Source organism: Marmota flaviventris, chromosome 11 (genome assembly GCF_047511675.1).
Source record: "Marmota flaviventris isolate mMarFla1 chromosome 11, mMarFla1.hap1, whole genome shotgun sequence".
Lineage (NCBI taxonomy): Eukaryota > Metazoa > Chordata > Mammalia > Rodentia > Sciuridae > Marmota > Marmota flaviventris.
The window spans coordinates 66689161-66706471 of record NC_092508.1 but is presented as its reverse complement, the minus strand read 5'-3'; the positions used below and the strand labels follow the sequence as shown (position 1 = coordinate 66706471).

General features: G+C 35.9%; 1 protein-coding gene and 1 long non-coding RNA gene across 8 annotated transcripts in view; one reads left to right on the top strand and one right to left on the bottom strand.

The window, feature by feature from the left end:
• LOC139707650 (uncharacterized) overlaps positions 1-13597 on the top strand; it is a 168777-nt gene extending 155180 nt beyond the window's left edge. Inside the window, exon 4 of the long non-coding RNA XR_011709115.1 lies at positions 13331-13597. This is a non-coding gene — a long non-coding RNA (uncharacterized lncRNA). The remainder of the gene's footprint in view (positions 1-13330) is intronic.
• Cobll1 (cordon-bleu WH2 repeat protein like 1) overlaps positions 1-17311 on the bottom strand; it is a 148844-nt gene that overhangs the window by 92365 nt on the left and 39168 nt on the right. The gene's annotated exons all lie outside the window — the stretch shown is intronic.

The following is a 17311-nucleotide window of genomic DNA, read 5'->3' as shown; positions in this document are numbered from 1 at the left end:
ACTGGTCCATAGTAAGCCAAGAACTCCTGCTTGGTAATCAGGGGAGTAAAGACTTTGATGTGCAGATGTGACATTTGGAACTGTTACATCTTTTGTATACTATGCATCAGGAAACAGTTTCAAAACCAACTTTGCACATTTTTTATTTGAGGGGGTAGAAGTATGCTAGGAACCAAGCCCAAGACCTTGCACATGCTGGTAAGTGTTCTATCCTGGTGCTACAACTTGTTTTGTTTTTGTTTTTATTTAATCTAGATAGCGGTGATTTAAAAAAAAAAAAAAGATTCCTTTCATGGAAGTTGTGCAAATATTACATGAGGTAGATGCAGGTCTGCCTCTACGTTGTCCAGATCCACTTTCTTCCTCCAATATACCCAATCAGCAGGAAAACAGAAAGAGGACGTATTATAATTTAGGCTGACTCAGTGTTACAGTTGGTGACATGTTGGGCAACATTTTGCTTAGAGGGAAAGAAAAGCCTGAAATTGAGCTAGATAGTAAAATGACTGATGCTGGTATTTAATCAGAACAGAGGGAAAACATGCATAAAAAGACAGAGAACAATTTGTTTAAATGTTCAAGAGATACACAGGGAAACAGAAAAAAAATTAGGAGAAAAGGTAGGAAAATAAGAACTTTTAAAGCAATTAAACTTACTGAGTTTATTGTTTCACAGGTATGACAATTCCAGTTAGTAGCAAAAGAGATGATTTAGGGGAGTTTAAGAGTTTAGAAGTTTAAAATGAGCACATGCACATTAGAATAGGGCATTAGTTTAGTCCTATATCCCATTTTAACAAAGATCCTAAGGATAGAATATTGTAGAGGGCCAAGAAAACAGTGGGAAAAGATGATCAGGTTAGTAACTGCCACATATGAGTGTGGCCAAGGGTGTTTGCTCAGAAACAATTAATTAATTAATTAATCTAGTCAGAATTTTGGGTTGGGTCTAGCCTGTCTTAAAACAATGATAGGCTATAAAGCAAAGATGGAACATTGAGGAAGCCAGTATCTCCTCTGTGCTAAGGAGATGAGTATCTTCCAAAGGAAATGCAATCACATGAGGCAGCAGAAGTATCTGTCAGAGGGTTCAGAGGGTTAGCTAAACTAATGGTTTTTGAAAGTCCATAGTTTTAGCATTTGTATTATTTCTATTCAGATTTTCAAATAGGTGAGAATATAAGACTTAATTATTACTTAACTGTCTGAAAACCTATAATCAGCAAACATTTCTCAAATCAAAACCTACATTGTAATTGCAGATATCCTTCCTACAATTACCCCTTCTGTAAGACACTCTTCAAAAATAATAATTAGGTGCAACTGGGTAATTCTCAATTAAGGCTACTACTTATTTTTCTGCCCTTAAATTGATAGAAGTTTTACACATATTGCTCTGATTACATATCTGTGAATGCTTCCAAAACAGCCAGCTGTTTTTTCAGCTTACCATTTTTTCCCTTCCTACATTCAGATGCACTGAAAGGAAACAGATGAAGGAGATGAAAATATAAATGAAGAAAATAATTGAAATACAATTACTCTTTGTAATTAAACAGGAACAAAAAGCCTTGTTCAGTTGTTTCCCTTAAGTTATGCACTGGTATCGGATATGTGCCCAACAAATAAAAAGTTTTTAACAAGAAAGGAAAAAAATGGAAAGACTACCCAAGGAACTCCAATAATAAAAACTTGGTTTATACAAGACATCATCAATCACAAAGGGAAAATGCCTTGGAGGACTACCTCCACATGAGCCAATTAAACCTTTGATAGTTTTAGTCACTTGACCTAAAAACAGTGCCAAAGGATACAACCCTGCCTTAGAAATAACTTCCTTCCTTTTGCACACTTCTGCATACCTTGAAATATCAGATTATAATGTGCTCCTCAAAGGATAACACCTATCAGAAATCTCCAAACGATATCTAATTTTTTTTCCATTCAGATAAATTACGTAAATACATACACATGACTATGTATTCTACACACAGACTTCATTCTGTGCAGTCTATTGTTAAAGTATTCCATAAGATAATCTCCCAGAAATACAATGTACTCAGAACACTCTCCTAGAGTTACATATCTGCTTTTTTTCCCCTGGCATTATCTGTGGTATACTTTGCTCTACTTGCTGTAATAGCCAACTCCTCCAGCACACACATACAAAACTTAACTCCATATATTCTAATTAGTCATTCAATAAGTTAAAATATTTAGTTTAATAATTTAAACCGAGTATGAGAAAGTAATAACGTGAATAAAAAGGAGAAAAAAAAAAAAAAAAAAAACTCTTGTCACATATCTAACATACTTAGATCACTGAAAATCAAAAGTTGAAAATCTTCCCCATGACAGGACAAGACCAAGGGTGACATTTAATGAGGGCTGGGGTGAGGTAGGTCAGGAAATGTAGGAAATGTAACCATGGAAACAAAGCAAGGTCTTGCCTCATTGCTCTGATTTTTTTTTTTTTTTTAAAGTGGTATGTTTAACCTCCATACCAGTTTCCTTCCTGTGTGCCTTCCTGAATGGCAGAGGCCAAAACCCTAAACACTCATCTTCCCAAGCTGCCTGGTACGGGGCGGGGGGTGGGTGGGAGGGGGGGCATCTGTTAATGAGATATGCAGGCACAAGATCAGAAATGAAGAAGTGAACTCCACAGGGCCTTTTCTGCAGCAGTACTCCATTGTATAGACACTAATCTCAAGGTTATAAACAAGCAAAGCATGGGATACATATTTTTTTGGGGGGGGGGGGGAAGAGGGATACCAAGATGCAGCCAACATGCATAGAGTGGCTTCCAAGACACCATTTGTGATTCCTGGATCACAGCTATGTTCTAGATGTAATTTCTCTACCTTACTGATGGTAGCAGAGGCAGCAGGTCTCCAGTTGGCCAGACAAAAAATGGCATCACAGACCTGAAGGTCCTGTTGCCTCCAACTACCATTCTCTTTATAAGCATCAAATCCTTTATATTATGTTTAAAACAGCTAACTTTCTCTCTTATTTTCTAAACTAAAAACGATGATTCACACTTAATGATATCAAAACATAAGTACTCCATTACTTTATTTTCCCACATGTGTATGGTGTGGTGGGGTCAAACTCAGGGATTCAAGCATGCTAACCTCTCTACCACTAAGCTATATTCCCATCCTCCTTATTTTGTAGAAAATATTTTTTATTATGTAATTTTGAAGCCTAGAATATGGCTTATACCAAAGGCCCAACAAATTAGTTCAACTCCAAAATAAAAAGATTTTCTTTGGAATTTGAATGAGCCCAAGGAACAGACTTTATCTGGTAAGGAAAGTCCATTCAGGTGTGGTTGCATTCTTCAGTCTTCTCTGGAGATAGTGAGATTCCAGGGAGGGGATGGAAGGCAGTTCTGTTCTCTTAAGCAGGTCTGGTTTCAATGCAGATAAGAATACAACAGAGTAAATCCTCCTTCACCATCTTTCAAGGGCTTTTAATTCAGAATAGTGAGCATATCATGGTACCCATATTTAGGGGTAAAATTTCCTGGGCTCCTTCACTATGTTGGGCTCTGCAGTTAGACCTCCAGGATTCAATAATCCACAGCCTCTTGATGAACACACAACAAATGCTGCTGTAAATAAGGAATAGATAGATGTGCTACCAGAACCAATCCCCACTGGCTCCCAAAGGAACCAAGTTGGGGCTTTGGCTACTACATAATTAGAAATCACTAGCTTTTCATAATAGGGTCATGACTAAGAAACCATCAAAGTTGAAAAGACTCCAGTACAATGTTACCTTGAACAAACTACTTAATTTCCAAGCCTCAATTTCTCAACTTTCAAATTGGGCAGTACCAATCACAGAGAATTTTTGAGATTACTTATAAAAAGCGCCTGAAGCATTTGAAGTCATGAAGGAAAGAAAAAATGATTTTCCTTTTTCAAGTCACCTAAAGGTTTTTTCGTTCAATAAAATCTCTAGCATTAAATATTTATAACATCAATTTTACTTACTCTTTGCATTTAGAGAACACCCGAGCACATGTTCTCCCCCTACAGACACTGGTCCTCCAACAGGCCTGACTTAAAATAAATATTTGGGAAGATTAAGTGACCCCCTCTGCTCCACCCAGGATTAATTCCCCTTCTCTGGCCCACTACATTCTGGAACCTCTCCTTGGAATGAACATTCCATTGGAATACACACCCCACAGTTCCCTCTCATCAACATTCCTACCCCAAAATTCCATTCTACTTCCAGAGATTACTACCCAACTGGGGAAAAAAGAAAAATCGTATCCTGCTTTCTACTTTCAAAAAGCTATCTTGAGGTAATCAATTCCTAGAATCCGACCAAGAGGCAAAAACTCTTAAATTTATTCTATGGACCAGACCCCCACCAAAATATGATTCAGACCTTTGAGATATCCAATCTACTCCTACTGGGGTGATTTTTAGATTGTTTAAATTGTACAAATAAATGGAATTTTTTTTTTTTTTTTTTTTTTTTTTTTTAGCTGGAACAAAACTCTACTACATAGTAGTGGTTTATAAACCATTTTAAAGGAAAGTTTTCAGACTTTTAAGAAATTATTTATTTATTTAATTGGTACCAGAGATTGAACCCAGGGGCATAGAGCCACATCCCCAGCCCTTGTTTTATTTTCACTTTTTGAGAGGGGGCCTTGCTAAATTGCTTAGGGCCTAAGTTGAGAGGCTGAATTTGAACTTGCTATCCTCCTGCCTCAGCCTCCAAAGCTGCTGGGATTACAGGTGTGTGCCACCACACCTGCCTTAAGAATTTTTTTTTTTTTTTTTTAAGAACCGAATACCATCTATATTTCCATTATTATCAAAACTGAACTTTTGGGCTGGAGTTGGGGCTCAGTGGTAGAGAGCTTGCCTATGACATGCAAGGTACCAAGTTTAACCCTCAGCACCACTTATAAATACATAAAGATATTGTGTCCATTTACAACTTAAAAAATTACAAAAAAACCCTGAACCTTTTACAAATCTGGTGATTTTAGTTTAATAAAACTTCAAATGTTACCTTGACCTACATTTTTTAAGAAGCGACACTTTTTATGATATTGTTTTACAATAATTCATCTATTATATTGCCATCTTCAAAAAGCTAAATGTTTGAAATTGCTAGTGATCTGAAATCATGTTCTATTTTGAGAGATTTTTGTTATAATTTCCATGTTAAGTTCTCTGTGAAATTCCTTTCAAACATTAACAAGTCTAACATGGGATAAGGAATGAAATACTTTTTTTTTTTTTTTTTTAAGAAAAGTAAATTTCAATGACCGATGAAGGATGGCAGGGATGACAGTGTTCTAAAATCTAGACTATGAAGTTTTGCCTGGTGGTTAAAACAGCTTTTACATAAATCATTTAATCCTGATTGGGATTCACTCCCACCAATCATGGTTTTCTGTTTATAAGCACAAGGCCATACACACTTAGAAAAGACAGATGAATTTAAAATGAAGTCACAGCAGAGCTTTCTTTTTCAAGCAAAAGAATCATCTGACTTTTAATGTACCAATCCCTTTGAAAGGAAAATTCAAAATTTCAAAACTGAAAGCCAAGAAGGTGAGCCGTGGCCTTTTCTTCGGTACGCTGATTACAGTAGTACCTATTCTTACATTATTACAAGGCTTAAATTATGTGTACCATAAATCACTCCATAGATATAAGGGGAAAAAAATCTACCTCTAAAAGCTCTGTATGAAGTGTAAGAACAATGTCTTAGAGAGTTTTCTTAAACCTATAAAAGGTCCTGAAGTTCAGAAACATGTAAGTAAAAGTTCATTTCATACTATTTCAATAGCATGGGGACTATGGCATGGTTATGAGGCTAGGGAAGAAGAAAATAAAATCAGGTGAGAGAAAATGTGGACAGCGCCCCTGAAGAGTTACTGTTTAATCCTCTATTTAAAATTCTGACATTTCAATGAACCTTTTCTAGGCACAGCGACGGCCCAGCAAACTTCACACCATTTGACACATTCCACTGTTCAGTCAGGTGCAAGCTCCTGAGCTATGCATAAGAAGAGAGAAGAAGGAGAGGAAGGAGGCGTAAACTGGGGTCTGTACAATTCCTCCAGTTCTTCCCTCACTGGACCCCTAGATGCCCTGGTGTTTCCCTACTGAATCAACACCCTTTATACCTAAGAGAAAAGACATTGTTAAACTCACAAATCCTTTCCCCGCCCAACACACACAGTGTTCAAGATTTAGTATTGTTAAGAAAAGAATATGAATTTTAAAACCCTTTAAATCATTGCCAACAGCAGGAGCCAATGAAAACAAAAGCGAATTGTGAGAAACACTTATCACAGTTACCAGTCTTCAGCAAGCCCACTTCCTCCTAGGGCTCTTCTCATCTTGTCTCTAGGGAAAGTTAGTTCCACATATCAAGTAATCAAATATGTTTATTTTGAAAAGGAAACTACCCTAAAAGTCTCTTTTAAAGTTACTCCTTTATAATAACATTCTAAAAGGGGAGGGCTTTAAAATTATATTTTTTTAAAAAAACATAGTATTTTGAAGCACTCAAAAGGTTAAACTGAACAAAATTCAACAGAAGAAAATTTGTATAAGCAGAGATATCTTACATGGCAAAATAATTTTTAACCTTTGATAAAAATATTCAATTCCTCTAAAGTTTGGTAAATTAAAATCAATTAAATGTCATTTAAAATTTTCAATAGCATTACTATCCATTTCCATTTGTTCATTATATTTCGCTAAACTGATTGTAAATATCTTCCAATTGCTTTTTACCCCTGGAGTAGCTAAACTGACCAATGACCAACTCTACCTAATTAAATGAATTCTCTCCAAAATTTTAAGCAATACCTTCATCTCAGCCTCATACAGACTTTAAATGTCCTTTCAAAAAATAAAAATAAAAAAATAAATTTAAAAAACCACACAGAGAACATACAACTTCAGTATCTAAGGTATTTTATTATTTTTGTGAGATCAAAGAACCCATATTAATAAGTTAAAAATAACATATCTAGACTTAGAGAAAGCACAGAAAAGCAAAAGAGTGTAAGAACAACTTTAAAGTGTAGATTTTCCTTTAAAATTCAGTTATTTCAAAGTTACTTGTAAAACCAGCTTTTACAGAAAATGTGTAAGCTTTTTGTCAGGCTGAAAAAATTCTAATTTTTTAATATGTAGTGATGTAAAATACAATAAATGCAAGTTTGGATGACTTGGAAAGAAGCACTGATTGCTCTTGTGAGTATGCCACATGATGGTGGCCCTTCGGGACACTGTGCCTCCTAATGGGTCATACTGTGACATGGATAACACCATCTACATGTTCCAGTCAAGTCCTATTTAAATTAAATCTTGTTTATCCATCTTTTCCGAACTCAAGGATTTAGCAACATGCTATCATCATCACAAGGAAGCAAATGGAAAAATCCAGAAGGTCCAAAATTTTGTAGGAGAATTAATTGATCTGGTCTATTCAAAGAGTCAGAGCTGGAATTCATCAACAGAAGCAGAAGCCATCGACAGAGAATCAGCAGTCCAAGACTTAGTTTCCTGTGAGACTAAGAACCAAAGAAGGAAAATGGCCTCTCAAAAGTCACAGAATAATTGGAAGGGCTGGACAAGAATCCAAGCCTGTAACCTCAGAGACCAGGGATCTTCCTTTTACACTCTTGGGAAGCGGATCCTTGGATCTTTGCCAATTATCTTGTGGGAAGAAAATGCCTAACATCAAGAAAGGCCAGAAAGCTCCCCTAGATGGCTGGGAGTTGACTGAGCCAACACTGCAGGAATTAGGTCAAAAGAGGAGAAAAACTAAAATAGAACTTCACTAGGCAAAGATGAAAGTGAAATATCCATGGCCCATCTTCAGGATCCACCACCAGAAAACCCATTGTATCTTTTTATAAACTGAAAGCCACAAGCAAAGAACTCTGTGAATATTAAAGAAAGCTACACAGAAAAAAGCCTGATCATAAAAGGGAAAAGTGGGGTTATGAGAACATATGCTACATGCAGTATATTCAGACTGGGGACACAAGTGGAGGTGAACTGCATCATCACTGAGTACACACATTGCAGCAACAGAGGCTGCTCGGGCTGAGTCCCTTGGGCCCAGAGTGAGTCCCTCCTCCAGCCGGGCTTTGGCCTTCACAGATACTGTGCACCCCTTTCCTGGGAGCAGCTATTTCACAGAGCAGAACTAGACCGGCGCAGGATCGTGGACTTTGCAGGTCCAGGCTTTGTTGTTCATCAGCTGTGATTTGTAAAAGAAGTTTAAAATTAAAATTAAAAAAAAAAAAAAAGTCATGATGGAGATTACGTGGAGTTTGTAGGACATGACCAGATGAAAAGAAATGTCCCCAAGTAGATCCTAATGAGGATGAAGTACCTATATATGTTTTGGGATCAATTAATTCAACGTGTGAATGAACTGAGTATGTAAGCATGGACTTACATAAGATGAAAATAAATTGACATAAAAAAAAAATGCTCTTCACTTTTCTTAGTTCAGAGGATTGATCCTTGGGTGCTTAACCACTGAGGAACATCCCCATCTCTATTTTGAGACAGGGTCTAAGTTAGGTCTAAGTTGCTAATTGTTGAAGCTGGCTTCTAACTTGCAAACCTTCTGCCTGGCCTCCCCAGGAGCTAGGATTACAAGCACCCAGCAACAATTCATTTTTAAAAACACAAATTACACAGAAATAAATCAGTCTAGAATTCTACAGATTGAGATGCAAGTAGAAATAATCTCTGGATAGAAAAATGTTACTTTTATCTTACTTGTATTAGTTAATATCTTCTTAATATCTTTCCACAATATATGTACTATTTATGATAAATTATAATAAATTTGTATTAATAATACTTTATTTTAAAAACCTTTCAAGGCAATCAATATATTACAAAATTTGACAAATTGAGATAGAGTTGCAAGCCCCAAAACTGTAGAAAAGGGTTTGGCAAATAAAACTGTCTAGTACTGCCTAAAACTTCTAAGTCAGTGCTATTTATAAAGCTAGAAGAAAATGAAGCATTCCAGGAAACTTGCTGAGGTCATCAGTCACGGCTAAAATGTCAGTGTAATTGAAAGTTCCCTGATGGGCAGGCAATACCATAGTAGACAAGGTTGGGCTTCCCTGCTGGCTCAAATATGCCATGCAAGGTGAGAGAGGTGGTGGCAAGTTAGAGAGGTAAGCTTGCAGAGTCTCCTCTAAGTCACAATCCCAAACACCATCTGTCACCAAGACAACCATCAATAACTTGGAACCAGCTGCTGCAAACCCAAAGTGCTTCTAGCATATTTAGGGGATATTATGATCAAAGTTTAGCAAGTCTTTGTGTATCATCAGCATCATTTAAATTCCCTTAAGTTTTATGAATCACTCTTTCAGAAGACAGAGCTGCATGCAATGCAAAATGAGAATCAAGTTCACATTTTGTACATTTCTAGATTCAATATACTGGCATAACTATTTTTTTTCAAAAAGGAAGATGCTATGTGTATTATTAATTCACTACCTCTCAGCTCCAAATAGACCCTTCAATGTATATACTATGTGATAAAACAACTGATTTCCTTTAAATATTGCTCCTTCAAAGCAGGAATGATGTTAAGCTTTCCCTACAGAGGGAACTAGAAAGAACTATAGAGGAAGGGACTTTCTGGAATTTCCAACCTGGCCTGAGGTAGGGGTGGGGAGTAGAGATGTAGGTGTAAAGACATCCAGCAGAGCCTGCCCTAGCAGTGGACACAGAAGGCAGTCCCTCTATGATCTTCCAGCCTCTACCTGGAAGTAGCCTTTCTGCCTTACCCTTGACACAGATACAAGAGCCCTCACACAGAATGCTCTGAAGGCCTTCTGCCTATGGAATTTGGACTCCCTTGTTAGGGCCCTTTAAGACCTGCACACAGCTGCCTTGACTCAAGAAGGCTGCACAGAGCAGTGAGTGTTTCCTTCTACCCCCTCCTCCTCTGGTCTCTGCCACCCATACCGCCCTATCCCCACCATCCAGCAATGGAAAGGATTTCTGCCCGTTTCTGGTGCTAATAGTTCCAATACATATCTATGCTACTGGTTACTGATTGCCTGCTCCCTACCAGCATTCCGGAGGGTGGCCTATTTGCCCGACAACTCCAAAACAACTTCCACACTGGCTATACAAGCAAGTTCCCAGTGGGCTGGTACCACAGTATCTTTTTTTTTTTCTCTACTTTTTTTTTTATTGGTGCATTATAGTTGTACATAACGGTGGAATTTTTGTTACATATTAGTACATGCACACAATATACATTGTGTATGCAATCGCATACAAATTGGCCAATATCCCTTCCCAAAGTCTGAACCCTTTGCAAGTTTGTCCTTCTTGGTAACTTGGCCTCAGGCCCAGTTACCAAGAGCCATATAATGCCTCTTTATGTATTATACTCTTTTATCATAGTTAATAATTCTTTGTGGCATATTTTTTAAATTATTATTTTTGTTTTAATTAGTTACACATGACAGTACAATGATCTTGACATATCACACATTTGAATCAGACAGAAAAATGAGAAATTTTATCCTGAGTGTACAGGTTGCAGAATTACATTGGTCATGCAGTCATGTATATACCCACAGCAATAATAATGTCTATTTTATTCTGATGTCCTTCCATTCCCCTTTCCCCTCCCCCATAGTTAATAATTCTTATATAAACTTTCTATTTAGCCTACTATGTGGTTTCTCTTTTTTGCATCCATACTGCTATGGATGCCAAATAATATGGTCTGTTTTCTCAGGCATGAACACTGAGAAATCCATGTAATCACCACATAGCTTATTACTATTTCTTCTTCTTTTTTGGAGTAGGGATTACTAGTGATTGAACCCAGAAGCATATTTTCACTCAGCCACATTTCAAGCCCTTTTTATTTTTTTTTAAATTTTATTTTTGAGTCAGGGTGCAAGTTGCTGAGGCTGGCTTTGAACTTGTGATCCTCCTGCTTCAGTCTTACAGGTGTGCCACCATGACCAGCTTCTTCCACTTCTCTTATCAATCCAATACCTTCACATGCTTACCCTATACACTAGAATATCCAAATAAATACACTATGTGTCTCTAATGACACTCATGATGGGTCCTAAAACATTTGTATCATTCCGAGATGGCATTCACATAAAGAGGAGAAGTTAAAGTAAAATTTTAAACAGAACCTGCTAAACCACAGATGCAAAACTACTGCTTTGACAAAAACCTTACCCTAAACCCATTACTACTTGTTATCTCAGCTTTAAGAACAGGAAAGCAAACTTGGGTCCTCTGGCCCAAAACATTGTACCATATTAATTAAGCTAATCATTTTTCTTGTTACCCATCACAGCTGAACATTAGCAAGTGATCTTTCATAAAACTGAGCTATTAAACTAATCTTTCACTCTCACTAGTGTACAATGAAAGCACTATTTCTTGATGATTATGTAACTATGTGGCAAGCACAGTTTTGGGACCCTTTACAAACATTATAGTTGAAGTCAATCAAATAAGCCCCTGAATTAAATAAATCAACCATACCTAGAAGACAGAAGAGAGTTATTGAGCAATGAAACCATCATGTTAGTGACAGAGCTTAGATTCAAAACCATATTTTTCTGAACTCAAGATTTGTGTTCTTTCATTTCATTGTGACTGTGCACCTCCTTCCTAGCCTTCATCAAAGTGAGGTATAACTAAAAAAAATAAATAAAAATTAGTAGCTAGTCTTTTGAAGAAGTTCTGGTCATACATCTTGGGGCTATGGTATACTTTCCTTCCAAGAAGAGGATATAGAGCACTTCCTATCTTTATCACAAACACAAAATTAATCTTATCTTTGCTTTCTTCTCCCCCACATAAGAACATGGAATACCAAATACAGAGGTATCTAAATATTCTCAGATTGGAACTGAAATTATGTAACTCTCCTACATTTTATGTTGGGCTACAACATAGTTAAAACTTACACTGAAAGGATCAATTATTATGGGAAATCCATGGTTATACTAGAATCTGCTTGGCCTACCCAAAATAAAACTGAAACACAAAAGTGGCTAATGAATTAGAAAGAAAATATGTTTGTTCCAATTTCAACACAAAAGCTTTCAATGCTCTCACTACAGAATTTCTAGATAAATTAGCCAGGCATGGTGGCACACACCTGTAATCCCATTGGCTAAGAAATCTGAGGCAGGAGGATTGCAAGTTCAAAGCCAGCCTCAGCAAATTAGTGAGACCCTGAACAATTTAGTGAAACCCTGCCTCAAAAAAGAAAAAAGAAAACGGACTCGGGGTGTGGCTCAGTGGTTAAGCATCCCTGAATTCAATTTCCGGTACAAAAAATAAATTAATAAAAACAAAAGAAACATCATTTTTTAAAGCAGTGAATAACATATACACACATATGCATATATACACACATGTGCATGTACACATGTATTTAAGTTAGGGAATTTACTACTTCTTTAAAATATCCGCCTTTAGCAGGGGGAGGTGGCAACTTCAGGGACTAGAGAGGCTAAAGCAAGAGAATCAGTTTCAAGGCCATCCTCAAACTTATCAAGACCCTGTCTCTAAGGAAAATGTAAAAAAGGTCTGTAGATGTAGCTCAGAGGTTCAATCCTCAGTACTTCACTCCCCACAACCCAACAAAAATACCTTCCTTTAAACATATTTAAAAGTTACACAAAATTCTTTAACTGTATAAAAAATTTCTCACACACATTAAAAAAAATGTTTAAATGTCAATTTTCCTCTTCTCCTAAAGACTGCCACAGCCTCCAGAAGAATCAGTCTTAAATAACTCAAACCTAGTTGTTCAAATATAATACCACTACATCTCCTTCTTAAGAGAAATTATCATAAAAGTAGGACTCTGACATTACATATTCAATTACAACTACTCAAGTACTCAAGGCTAAAATGTTATTTTTTTTCCTTATAAAGGCTTTAATAAGACGGTAAATAACAACTGGGTAATCAGAACTGGGCAAAAAGTTGCATTGTAATTTTCCTGACAGGAAGTAGACAAGAGAAGGGTGCTACACACCTGGATGAATAGATAGACTGACTGCTCACAGCCAATAAGATTGTAGATGTTTTTAAAATTAAAGTGATGCAAAAAAGACCAGTCTTGGTTCCAATTTCAGGTAAGATAAGGTAAGCTACTCTATGCTGTTGCTCCAACAGAATGCAGCTATTAAAATCCAGACCGAATATAGGAAGCAACAATTGTGACATCTGAAAAACAAATTGGAGTAACTGAATTAAAGCAGCTGTGTTAATCTTTTTTTTTTTCTCTCCAGTTATCCCACTCTTCAAAATAGCCTGAAACCAGAAGCAATAAAGAATGAAAATATGAGTACAAGGGGAAGTGCTATAGCTCAAGGTCAAGGATCAGGAAAGGGGTCTAATGGACAGAAAGAAGATGTTCTGTTGTTTTCTTGAGCAAAATCCAAAGGTATGTCTACATAATAACAGAGAACAACTTCATAATAGCATGAAAATGAAGTCCTTGATTCTTACTCCATCAAAAATCTATATAAGATCTGCATTCTGAAAACTAACAAGAATTAAAGACATCAAAGGTAACTAAAAAGAGGTACACCATATTTATGGATGAGAAAACTCACAGTAAAGATATCAATGTTGATCTAAACACTTAACAGAAATCCTGCCAAATCCTCATAAAATTTTTTAGATATAAACAAGCTGGTTCTAAAATATATAGTAAAGCAAAGGAATTGGAATTTAAAAAAAAAAAAAAAGTTCTGAAAAAGAAGAACAAGCTGTAGCAGTGATACTATTCAATTTCAAGATTCACTATTAAGTTATGGTAATCAAGACAGTATAGTATTGACAAATAAACATATACCTAGATCAATGGAACAAAACAGTCTAGAAAGAGAGCCACACTAATATGAACGCCTTATTTTTTTTAATAAAATTTCAAAGGTAATTCAATAGAGAAAGAACAGTCATTTCAATGAGTGATCTTGAAATAACTGAACATCTGTAAAAGGAAGGTAGACTGTAAGCTTATGTCTTAAAATTAAGTCTAAATCAATAATGGATTAAAAACAAAATGAAAAACTAAAACTATCTTAAAAATAGAAGAATATCTTTATGGTCTGAGTCTTAAACAATGAGTTCTTAGGACACTAAAGTATAAAATCATTAAAAAAAAACCTCAGCAAACAATTTTATCAAATTTAAAAACTTTTGCCTTACATACTATAGTATTAAGAGAATAAAAAGACAAGCTTCAGTTTAGCAGAAAATATTTGCAAATCATGTCTCAAAGAACTAGAATATGTATAAAACTCTGAATATTCTGATGTGAGAAAACAACCAACCCAGTTTAAAAATCAGCAAATAAATTCTCTAAAAGGGATATGCAAATGGCAAATAAGCACATGAAAAAATCAAGTACCATTAGGGAAAATGTAGGTTAAGAACAAAATGAGATATCATATTAGAATGGCTAAAACAAGCATGAAAAATACCAAGTGTTGATGGTGAGAAAAAACTTTCACGCACTGTTGGTGAAATGTAAAATGGCTATAACCACACTGAAAAAATGTCCTACAGGTTTCCTATAAAATTAAACATTCACTTGTCATGATTCAGCAATCCCTCTCCTAGAAAGTTATACAAGACAAATGAAAATATAGCATTCACTCAAAAATCTGGACATAGCTGTTCTACTCACAATGACCGCCTCCCCGTCCAATGGAAAACAATCCAAAGAGCATCCATGGAGTAAATGGAGAGCTATGGAATACTACACTAAAGCAACAGAAAGAAACAACTGATACAAACAAAAGTTGAATGAATCTCAACATCATCATGTAGAGTGCAAAAAAAAGGGTCTTCCAAGGCTGCATGTTTATGATTATGTTTTTAAGACAGTCTTAAGTTAAACTATAGTGACAAAAATAGATCTCCAGTCACCAGGTTTAATTGCTGGATAAGGGTCCAGCTACAAAGGAACAGCAAGATTTCTGGAGAGATGGAACTATTCTGCATCCTAATAGTGATGGAGTTTTCATGAACCTGTGCATGGGTTAAAATTCCCAGAACTGTATATCAAATGAAAGTCCACTTCATTGTGTTAACTTAATTTTTAAAACTGTAATAGCCTTTATTGATATCCAGATTATCACATAATTTCTTACTTTTTCCTGTCCCATTCTATTTTAAAGTAAAAATACCCATAATGAGAAGGAAATTGCATGATAACATTTATCTGTATTATCTGCATATGCTGTATATTTCTAGCAAAAGGGTGGCTCTATCTAGTACCAGCTCCCACAGACAGTCATTGGAATCACATGTCTTATTTCTTAGGCATTCTAAAGAAAGGAAGAAACTACATAATACTGTATTTTTCTGCCTCTTTGTAGCTACACTTGAAGTAAATATAAAATGCCATTTTAGCTTTTTATTTCAGAATCTAGAAATAGAGTTTAGCAACTAAACCAAAGTTTATGCAAAAAAAGTTGCAAAACACTTAATGTCACTTGTATTTGTTATATAAAATCAATTCTCAATGCTATCATAGATAGCAAATTGATGCTACAAATGAATGCTAGTAACAAGGAAAGTATATTTCTGGGGAAATTAAAATTAAGAAATCTCAAAAAAAATAGATGACTTTCAGTTTTGTCAATGTCACAAAATTTGGCACAGTACCTTGCCTATGGTTAAGTATAATTTATAAGGTATCATCTAATAACAGCTTTTAATAGAAACATCTAATATAAGCCACATATAAACACATACCTCTATAATGTAGGTGTAGATTTAACAACTCACACACATGAATGTGTGTATACATCTGACAGTGATAAATCTGGGGAGAAGGATAGGTGGAATGTGGAAATGCTGAGTTCTCTTGGGCCAATGCAGCAGGAAAAAAACACAAGGACTATGGAGTGGGCTCACAGCTTTCTCTTGACTCAGAGAAAGTCTCGACTCTGAGTCAAGAGAAAGCTGTGAGCCCACTCCGTAGTTCACCACATCATTCACAGAGGCTGTGGAGCTTCTCAAGTGAGGCCCATTGTGATATGGTGACAGAAGTCAAGAAAAATATGCTCAGGGATGTAGATAATAGGAAGCCTACAGCAGTGTTGAATTCTGGGACAGTTTAACACCGAGAGATTTTAGTATTTGAAGTACCAGTATTTTGGTACAAAACTATTTTTTTTAAAGTCTATACATTCCCTGAGAGACATTCATTTGAAGGTTGATAAGATTTTTCTTAAAAAAAAAAAAATCTTATCTAAAATCTGCACAATCTCCTATATGGTATACTGTGTCAAAAGAGTAAGCAATAAAATGTTTGGAGCAAGCTAGAAAGCAACTTTTACATTAGCTTTGTTAAGTAAGTTTATGCGTATATTTTTCACTTTCAGTAAGTATACTAGCAACAATTTAAGATGCTTTAAAGTTTTTAAGAAACAAAGTTTGGCAGACAAAGCCAGCACCCCTTTTAATCATCATCTAATACAATAAGATAGTAATATATCTTTTGTCCACTAATACCATACAGGTTCTTTGCCCATATCACTTTCCTTCTAAAATAAGGTTTCAAAGAATTTTTCTAATCATAAATATATACTATACACAAGGACAGTCAAAGTGTGCTAGATATACTCGAACTCTGTCTCAATGAACACAAGTAAACACTGATAGTGGGCCATATAAGGGCACACTGCACCCAAGTTAGGGGCCAAAAAGATCTTCTGCAAGGAAGTGACAATTTAACATACCCAAATAATGAGAAAGACATAACCTAATGAAGGGAGGAAGAAAGTTTTCTACATACCAGTGAGAAAGATCCTCTAGGGTAATAGGTGATAAGGCTAGAAGAAGGCAGGACCCCTATCAGGGTGTCTCACAACACTAAGATTTATCAAAGCAGGTGACAGGAAGGCTTCTGGAACTGGCAAGGACCAAGTCTGCACAGAAAGCTCAGAAACCCCTAAATGAATATTACCCCTAACACATGCACCCCAGTCTTAATCAGTGGTGGAAGAATGGTCTCAGAAATGTTTATCACAACTGGCCATTTAATAGTAAAACACTGGTTAATGATAACAACGCATCATAAAAACCTTCAGAAGGAAAGGAGAATGTTTTATGGACCATTTGTTTTCCTTGTGTGGCAGTTTTAAGTTATTCATTTTTAAAATCAGTACTTTTTAATGGAAAAAAAAACTTGACCAAAAATCTGTCACAGAATTTTGAGACCCATTAAAACAAATGTGTAATGAGCAAAAAAT